The sequence below is a fragment of the Chiroxiphia lanceolata genome, chromosome 2, assembly GCF_009829145.1.
Source record: "Chiroxiphia lanceolata isolate bChiLan1 chromosome 2, bChiLan1.pri, whole genome shotgun sequence".
NCBI classification, from domain to species: Eukaryota; Metazoa; Chordata; class Aves; order Passeriformes; family Pipridae; genus Chiroxiphia; species Chiroxiphia lanceolata.
Genome location: NC_045638.1, coordinates 56,234,029 through 56,244,592, shown reverse-complemented (window position 1 = coordinate 56,244,592; position 10,564 = coordinate 56,234,029).

Here is a 10,564-nt window from a genome sequence, read left to right as displayed (position 1 = left end):
AAAACTGGGAGGCAAGACTGTGAATAATGGGAAATTGGAGGTATGGATACCATCCAGGCACATATATAAATTCTACTGCTGTTCTGCCAAGAAGTCTGGCTGAATTGTTGAAAAGTCAGTGTAGAGGGTTTCCACAGAAATTGAAGGAAGAGATAAAATACTGTGACTGAAAATATCAGATGGGAAAAAATAACCACACTTGCATCCTTCAGAAATTAACTTCTAATGTGGGTTAAAGAGATGAAACACAAAGAAACTGTATTTTTAAAACAACTGTGTAATGCTGAAAATATCTCTGTTTCTCCTTTCTTTTCTTCTTTTTAAAATATTTTATTTATTGAGTGAACTAAGAGCACGACCTACAGAGAGAGAGGGAGTTCCAGGTTCTTGACATTTGGGGATTTTTAGGAAGGTTTTGGTCTTGATCCAGCAATTCACTCAATCTATGTGGTCTCTCAGACCATCTGAAATGTTCCAAAGTCCCGTATAAATCCATATTCACAATTAAGACTGGGATTCTGCTATTGCTGGTTCACAGGTGGGGTGATGAATTTGAGCACAAGCACACATCCTTGATGACGTGGGCTTTTATCAAAATAAAAGACAATACAGATTTGTACCCAGCATCTTCAGAAACCACTGTGGCAGCCCTGGAGTTGTAAAGATAAGCACAGATTGTAGCTTGGATCTTCAGGTTTGCAATACATGAAACAGAACCTCTGAACTAACAACCAGTTTCCCTGGGCTGCAAGTTGTCCCCTTCTTATTTGTGATTTTCGTGTGTGTGCAGGTATGTGTGTGTGTACATACAGACACATACTAAGGAGGAAAAAGTGGCCAGGAACCAGTCAGTGTGTGCAGTACAGACAAAACACTGTGCTCCTGCCCTGTCACCTCCCTGCACTGCCTCTGTTATCAGAAGTGTTGTGTGAATGACTAAGAGCAGGAGCTGTGCAGCTGCAGACTTAACAAATATCAGCGTTAAGGCTGTGGAAACAGGGGACCTCAGTGCAGGACCATGATGACACACCTTTTATGCCATCATCACCTTCATGAGCAAGAACTGCTCAGGAACAGTAAAAAAAAAAAATTAATTAAGGATGGTATTTCTTCAGTCCAAATGGAAGCACGACTGTTCATCCTCCACATTTTTAATGTGAGTTATAGCATCATGATTTTGTTATCCCACAGCACAGCTTTCTGAGTGTTTTGGCGTGGGAGCTTTTCAAGCAGAATTACTGTTATTCTTCTTTTTCTTCGCATGAATGCTACATTGCCAGAGCTCTGCTAAGCTAGCCTGAGAACACCTAAATGGAAATTGCGTTGAAAAGCTGTTATTTGGCTGCTCACACTGCCAGTAGATTTCCAATTCATGTATGGATTTTCTTTCCTGTTCTTCAAGATTTGTGGCTTGACTGCTGTACTGCAGGAAGGAGGAAAGAAGCATGAACCAAAGTAAAGTCTCACTGGGAACACATTGTGAACATGCTCTCTCTCTGCTGATGTATCAAAAAAAAAAAAAAGCAGCTGTCCCTGCATACTCCATTGTGATTTCAAGCTGCAGCCCAAACACATCAAGTTCTACTTGAGAAAGCTATACATCCCACGATTGCTTCATAGCTGTCATATGGACACTTAATGTACATATAAAGCAACATACCCTGGCTTTACATCATATCAAGATACACAATATTTTCTTCTTTTCAGAGGCACTCAGATTTGCATCTATGGAATTAACAGCTATGTTTAATTTAAAAAGCCAGCCCAAGCAGCAGCCTGATGGAAAGTTTTTAATACTGTGAAATCTGGAGATGAAGAAATTCTGTGACCTGATCTTTTGCACTGATCAGCTGCAGAGCAGAGATGCATTTGAGGGCTGATAGGAGGTGGAACTGATTAACAGGGCAGATACCACCTGAAGCATCCATCCTTTCCAAGGATGGGAAGAGGGGATTTGTGTCAACTGATATTCTTTTTAATGAAGGCATAAATAACAAAGCCTGCAATGATCCCTCCACAGGGAACCATCAGCCCTGCATCAGCCTGCTGAAAAGCAGCAGCAGCATGAAGCACGGTACTTTGCACTTATAAGGCTCCTGCTATACATATCTCTGTGATAGATAAAAATGTGATGCTTTTTGCTTTTAAACCATCCTATTACCAGACATTTATCAATTGTGAACTTACAGTATATCGCAGGTGAGCATGTTCCACCTCCTTAGTCTCCTGTTTAGACCATTATTTTGCATTTAAACAGGCCAGTTTCTACCAGTGATTAAAAATATAGCCTTTTCATGAGACCGAATCAATTTTTCAACATCTAGAGTTTTCTTTTGCCAGTCCAAGGATGAGAACTGACAGCTGTCTGCACTGGAGTTATGCTCCATGGCTTTCCCTGAGGAGTCCTCTTGATCCGTGATGTTCTGAACATGGCTTTCTTGACTCTCAGCGGGTAAAGACACTTTTCTCCTGCAGCCTCAGCTGTGGAGAGTACCATAAGGTCATGTGCATCCTTGGCTTTGTGGGTTGGGGCTGGCAAGGAGCAGCTTGTGGTGCTCTGTCTCTACATAACATGCAAGGAATTTAGCACCCTCCTTTTGAGTTGTCTTCAGTATGATCTAAGTTGTCATTTCAAGATCTCAGCCCCTACATTGAATATGCCCCCAACTATGTGCTGGCTGGAAATGTCCTGCCTTTGCCCATACTGAGTACTGTCCACTCAGGATCACAAGTTTCTATGCAACCATTGCCTTCCAATCCCATGATTAACTAAGCCTTATCACCCCTGTGTGAAGCCCAGCATTGGGTGCAATACATGTCATCATGCAGAGGAAGTCGGCACCTCCAGCAGGCACAGGTCCACAGCCCTGGTGCACTTATCAGGGATGGTGGAGGACCCCATCCATGGGTAGCATCATGCTGCAAATGGCACAGGTCTTGCGTGGGCAGACACAAGCTGAGTCAGCCTTATCCAGAAGTCAGGGCACGGCCATGACTCTGTATGAACAGATGGGATGGACTAACCCCAGATTTTAATGCCAGAAATGGATTCACCTGCTATTTTTACCATCTAACTCAAGAATCATATAGAAGAGCACTTATAGTCTACTCCAAAGAGAAGCTATCTTGTAGAAGGGCAAACAGATTTGGCTGCAGGACTGCAAGCAAAGGCGTACCTGCAACACCTATGGATGCATATTACCACCATAGGCTGCTCTCTTTGTACTGCTTCTCTAAAAAACATATGTGATTCAGTTCCCATGACAAGAACTTTCTACTAGTGAACATCTGACATCTTCCAGTTTTACCCAACAACTCTTCTGTGTGGTCAGGACACATACTATGCCAGTGTAACCGACTGGAAATGCAGGCACAGGGTCTGTGCTACCAGTGTGCATGGCCTGGGTGCATCTCAGTGCCATACTGGGAGTCTGTGCCCTTGCCCAGTGCCCTGATTTACATGGGAAGGAAACAGAAGCAGACATGAGAGATACAGATGGGTCTGGATGTCAGAGGTAGGACTGTAATCACACTATAAACCTTAGGGCTGGAATAAGATTCAGAGCTTTAAATGTTGACATTCAGGAACCAAATGTTCCTGGGGCCTGGGGTCAGGTAGCCTGTCTGACAGTAGAAAGATGGCTCTCAGAGGGCTGATCCTGGGGCTTTTTGAGGCATTTCACAGATCACAGCTGCCTTCTCTGCTCTTTGGCTGCAGCCACGGTAGATGTCACAGAAACAGCAGCAAGAACAAGACGGTGCCGTATAAAACTTGTAAGTGCGGCACACTGATTTCCAGGCTCATGTTTGACCAAGCGATAACTCCTGACTTCAGACACTTCCAAAGCATTTAATTGTACACTTAACACCTCTGCAGCTTGCTCACAAGTTACGTGCTCGAAGTCTTACTGCCATCCATGGGACAAATGTCTCCCATGACAACTGTAATAAGAGGAATTCTGTTTTTAACCCAACTACAGATAGCGCACCACAGATATTACAGGAAACCTGTGGGTTGGATTTCCTAATGAATAGCTCAGGCACCAGAGAACAGTGCTCACAGCGGTAGGTTATGCCACCCTCACCACTCTGAGACCCACCTTGGCAGGGGGAGCCACAGCCTCACCCTCCCACACCCCCTGCTACACTTTGTCTCTTGTTTCTGCACCATCTCTGTCCCTTGCTGGAGCAGCGAGCCCTGCTCAACCCCAGCCCTTCCTCCTCCACACAGGATTTCCTGATGCATGGCAGCCTACCTGGAGGCAAGCAGCAGATTATGATATAACCTATAGCTAGATGCTTTGAGGAAAGAGAAAATAAACCAAAATAAAGCATGCAGAAGTGCTGGCTGGAAAGAGAGGATATGGCCAGGAAAATCCAAGTGGGTGGCAGCTATGGCCAGGACAACCCTCCTCATGATGTGCCAATTTCTACTGAACAGCAAATAACTGTGACAAATACATGTCATGTTTTATTGCTAAAATTATTTGTATTTGGAGCAGAGATGCTGGACTCCTCAGTTTAATGCTGGCATATGAAATTATCAGTTTGCAGCCTCAAGCACAGAGACAATAACTGGTGTTGCACACATTGTCAGTGCTGCATATTTTTAGACTCCTGTAGGCGTTTACAATCATTTCAAAGTGCCTTGATGATTTTTTTTTCACATGTTTTTTCAGCAGGAATGAAGATGGTTTCCTGAGCTGGGATATAATGACCAGTGAGAAAAAAATGACTGAGTGTTTTCACTTCAGGGCAAATTTTGGGGCAACAAGAGCAATTCTGAGGCTGCACAGACATTCCTTCTGTTTCCTATGTGAAGGACTTTGTGATGCCAGCCAGAAACATTTTTCATGACTCTTCCCATTTCACCATGCTCTCAAGCAGGGACATGCTGCTCAGGGGTTGCAGGACAATTTCTCTCACAGGCAGGGGCTCGTTTTCTCCCTTGCACTCCCTAAAGACCTGCTGTCCTTGGGACCATGCCAATGTAGCAATTTGCCCTAATTTCATTATGAAAGAAAACATGTGAAACTTGTATTTTATAGGGATAGCAGGCTCACAATTCCTATGAGATCAGCGCTGAGTCCTTTAAGAAATAATGCAGTTTTCCCACAAGACTCTGGCAAGGCTGATCTGAGCCCTGCAAGGACCTGGGTCCAAAGAGCTGCAGGAGAGCTGGAGGCAGCAGTTGGCTCCTTGCAACTCACCCGTTGCAAGGATGCTCACATCCAACAGTTTCCTTGGGGCTGGAGATATGACTCTAAAATGATATTCCGATTACAGTTCAGATCTGATCAAATTAAAGTTTGTTGGGAGAGCAAGGCAGAGAGAGCAAGGGGTGACTCCATTATACAGGAAGTGTTTGTCAATGCGGAGAAGCCTTTCAGCACCTTCCACCAAAAATCTTCATCTCCAGATTAAACAGTAACTGCATCAATCTAATTGTTACATATTGATGACTTTTAATATCTATAAATATATGTATGTCTGTGCACTGATGTGTGCAAATGTATGTGTGCCAACAGGTGTCTCGGAGTGTATAATCACAACCACAATCAGATTCAGACCTGCCTGAGGCCACGTACACTTTAAAAAGTGCTTTTTCCTAAAACATTTACTAAGGTCTCTAACAGGTGGATGAAATTTCTAACACCTCTTCTTGCAGTGTTTGGATGCTTCTCATGGTCTAAATTTGGACTTCTTTGACAGGGAGAGAGATAAAGAGAGGAGTAAAACCAAACATTTTTCTAATAAAGTCAACCGATTCTTAAAACAGTCATGCATGCCTGGGTGTGCATGCAAATTGCAGGACTCAGCTATCCTCGACAAATTGTCCACATTTACTGTTGGTTAGCGCATAGGTAGACCTGGACTTTAGGGAAGTGGTGGAAGACAGTACAGGAAGATTTCAGCTCTCTGAGATGGTCTGTACAGAGCAGCTGGTACCACCAAGTTGGAAACATGGATGTGCACCGGATTACAAGCACTGCACACTGCATTATAACTAGATGGGTCCAAAAGGCGCGGTGGGATCATTAAACTTAAACCTTCATTCCCCAGCCTGTTGGTTCATCTCATCCTTGGCTGTCCTGAGAGAGATGGCTGCCAGCAGTATGGTCTGCTCACTTCTGCCAAGGAGACATTACTGACATGAGGGAAATGTGCCCTGTGAGGTTTGGAAAGAGCTTAAAATGTTCTCTTGAAAATAGCACATTGTCCCTGTTGGATAGGTTCCAGGATACATTTCTGGTTTTCCATTTGAGAGCTGTAATGATAATTCAGATGCATTTATAATCAGTTTGCTGTGATTTAGCAATGAGGAATGGGAATGCAAAAGGCAGAGTCGTGTAATTGTGCTTCAGAAACAATGAATATGTGTGAGCTTAATGTCAAGGTTTTCCTCACATTTTCAGATGTCTATCCCTTTTTTTGGAGTATATCACTGGAAGACAAGAGTAGAGCAGTGGGCAGTGAATTCCAGGGGCAGCTGGAACAGGGAGAGGGGCTGGGGTGCAAGGTGGGGCCAGGAAGGGGTGGGAAAGCCCCAGCTGGGGAACTGGGGAGTCATGGGTGGACAGAGCAGGAGCGCTCAGACCAATCAGCCAGGAAGCAGAAAATGTGGGACAGGTCCTGTACAGCTCAGCCTGAAAAAGAGGGGAGTGGAGACAGAAATGAAAAAGGTCTGTTAAGTCCTGAGAGGCACAGATGAAGCTACTAGTCTCCACTACTACAAAATTCAGGAGACATTGAAAGAAGCTAGCTGTGTTTGCATGAGCAATATTTCCTGTTTTAAGCATTCAGCATTTCCTAGTTTCCAGAAATTTCCTTTCTTAGTCTTCAGAGGTTTGAAGTATGTGACCTTAAATATCATGTACCAGAGGCAACTTTAACCAAGGTCTGCTGCAGGTTTTTGTGCTGAGTGCCAGTCAACCAGCCATTTCCAAGGGACTAGAAGTATTTTAACACCTGCAAATCCATCAGAGAGGTCCTGAATGATTTTTGAGTCACTGTCCTATGAAAATCCTCTCTTGCCAAAGGATAATTTCTGTAACGGCAAGGGACATCAACACACAACCAGCTCCACTGTATGTCCACAAAAACAAAAGCCAGTGCAAAGCAGGTGGAGAAGGGACCATGCACGCAGTATGATGCTGCTGCAGTGCACTGCCATGTCCTGCTCTCAGGAGCTCTTTCTAGCCTTGTCACATTACTCCCAGGGCTGGCATGAGGCATGGCTGCACAAAGACAGTGAACACAAAAAATGTAAGAAACTCTTGGCAGTAGCCTGATGGTGTCTGCCCCAGGCCCTTCCTGGTAGCTTGGGTATACAGCAATCCCAGTTTCTCACAGCTACACTGCTAGCCAGGCTTTTATTAGAGCCTTGTAGGAGCTTAGGTAAACCCATTTATTATTTTTATTATTGCCTCAGCAAAAGCATTCCCACTTTCAGCAAAGTTTTATGAGTTCATGTGGAAGAAACAGACCGTGACACGAGTAAATTCTCATTATTTGGATTATTGTATGTTCGAAACAACTTCTTTGATGTCAGTATTTCTTGTGTTAGATGCTATCAGTTAGATGCTCCTCATTCATCAATTAATGCCCATAATGAAAATGTACCTGGCCAGTTTATCTCAATGAGCATCTCTGCTGTGGTTGTCATCATGGCATCTAAATGTCCAGCACTGCAATTGCAATCAGTGGTAGAGATCATCCATGGTATGGTTTTCCTCTCATTCTCCAGAGACAGTCAGAAGAAAACAGCAGTGAGAGACAAAATAACCCTCTTGTTGTTTTAAACATCAGTCACATCCTCCAAAGAGCTGGAGGAAAGAACCTCTCTTATTAGACAGTAAATAATTGCTGATGCCATGTCTAAAGAAATATGCTGGGCTTTATACATGTTTTACTACATTAGACAAGCACTATCCTTTCTTTTCTTTTTTTTTTTTTTTTAAAGCCAGTTTGACAAAATATGTGGATCCTGACTGTTCCTATCAGTTAAACTCTTCAGGACATTAGAAGCATGTCCAGCCAGTTTTGCCCACCAGTCTTTCTATGTTAAGGAAGAGCTGCAGAGGTGGGATCCCTTCCCCATCCCCATCCCAAAACAATCACAAGGAGCCAGGCTGGAAGCTGTTTATGTACCCTAACTAATACTGGTAGCTTCTGCGGTTGTTAAAGAGCTCGTAGATGTTTTGCCTGAAGTTGGGGAAGAAGCCAAATACTTACATGTATTTATTGTGAGGGAAGGTCCAGAAGGCAAAATAATAGATCAGCAATAAAGCCACACCACTAGTCCACTTGCATCACAGTTGTCCCATAACACAATTAAAAATATAGTGGAATTGGGATCTGATTGTGTTTTATAGGTTTTCTCAAATACCTGAGAATAGTAACTATGGTCACAGGTAAAGAAAGATTCTAGTAGAGTTTATAGATGGTCTTAAACCACTATTCCCCCCCCCCCCATTATTATTTGTATTCTTAAAAAGGGTTTCAAGAATACCTAGTGTTTTCAATGCAGGCACCATCTGCCCTGAAGGCCTCCAGCAGGCATCCTCCAGGTCTGGTCATGCCATCCCAGAATTGTGCTGGAGGGAAAAAACAGATCATTAAGAAAGGGAATAGCAGTGCAATCCCTTTCTACAGTGAAGTATGTGGTCACCTGTAAAAGCCATTTCTTGGGTTTGCTGGTGAGTGTTCCATTGGTGCCCAGTGACAAGACCAGAGGCAACAGGCACAAACTGAAAGACAGGAGGTTGCCTCTGAACATCAGGAAACTGCCACTGTGGGGGTCACCAAGCACTGGCATAGGTCGACAGTATTGAAAAACTGTGTGGACGTGGTCCTGAGCAATTGGTCTAGGTAGCCCTGCCTGAGCATGGGAGGTTGGCCCAGATGACATCTGGAGATCCCTCTTAACCTCAACCATTCTGTGATTCTGTGAACCTAACTGCTCCCACCAGTGTGTGCTCTTAACACATTACTCTTTCACATCAAAACATTCTTAAAAATGGAGATGGAGAAAAGGTGACCTCTTTTCAATCCTCAGCTTCTGGAGGCAGGGACAAGCAGCGCATTCCTGTATGGTGACACAAGTGGCTCTGGGAAATTCGTGTTCCCCGTACAGTGCCACGTGATCCTTGGCACAGCATCAGCAATGGTGGGAACAGCACATCTGCTGTGGAGAGGAAAACAGGATGTCCACATGGGCTTTTGTGGCTGAAATGCATTCCTTAGCTTTCTGAGGCCATGGGAAATGCTAATTCCTGAATGTTCTTGTAGTCAAACCCGTCTTTCTGAGTAGGAAAGCCATCTCCCAGCTTCCTGGTAATTGCTTTTGTGGTAAATACATTGGGCTGAATAACACTAGAAAGGATAAGTTTTCTGCAATTAATTATTTTCAAAAGGAGCTGGGATTCAGCCAAACACTAATGAAGTCAGAGGGAAACAGGAGCTGGACCATCCCTGAAGCAATGAAAACGCTTTGCCAGCAGTTTAAAAGCTGAATCATTTTCCTCACAAAACCAGACAGATATGTCTCCTGTAGCCCTTTGCAGTCACTTTTCGTACTTGTTTTCCATTCCTTCTGTGAACAGTATCACTTAAATCCTGCATTAGTATTTTAAAAGCGAAACTAATATAAGATGCAAGACTGCCATACAGAGGGAAAGCCTGAACCAGAACTTGAGAATATTAATAAAGTGAATGACAAATAGTTTTTTTAGTCTGAAATAACTTGCTTAGTTTGGAAAATAGGATGGGGAGAAAGGTAACATAAAGAAAGCCCTGGAAGAGGGACTGACTAATATTTTCTAAGCCCAGGTAGAAAAGAAGATGCAGGTACACAGGGGCATGCAGGGCTGTAAGTTGTGCTGTCATGACTGCTCTTAAATGAGAGAGTCATGGGTTTGACACTACACCCATCTGCAAGAGCAGCAATGAGCCAAGGCTGTGAGAACTGCTTGATCACATGGAGCTACTGGGTAATGGAAGGCAGGGTGAGTGGTAGACAGAATCCCCATGCTGCCACACTGCTAGTGACCAGGATGATTGGCAGTCTGTATATTTAACATGAGACCATGTGGACTGTTGGCTCTTTTTTCCCCCAAGATTTTTAATCCTATTTTGGATTAACAACCGAAATGTGTGGCTCATCTAGCACATAAGTATCTACTATCTGGCAGGCCAGGTTCTTGAGCCTTTGATGTATAGAAATACACTTGCCTCATCTTTATAATCCAAATGACTATATGCACTTTCTGTTAGGCATTAATAACACTGTCCCTTAAATCTTTCCATTCATACACTGACAAACAACCCAGAGGACTTGTCAGTGTCTCCTTTATATTTCAAGAAAGCTCAGCCATTCTCCTCTTTTCCAAATCATCCAGTCTCTATTAGAAACATCTTTTATTTCTAAATCGGTTGTGTGGAATTGCTGGGTGTTAGAGTCCAGGAGAGGGTAAGACAGACAAGCTTGATGGAATCAAACAGATCTAAAGTTTCAAGACCAGAAAAAGTGGAAAAAAAAATCATGCTTACAATCTGTACAACG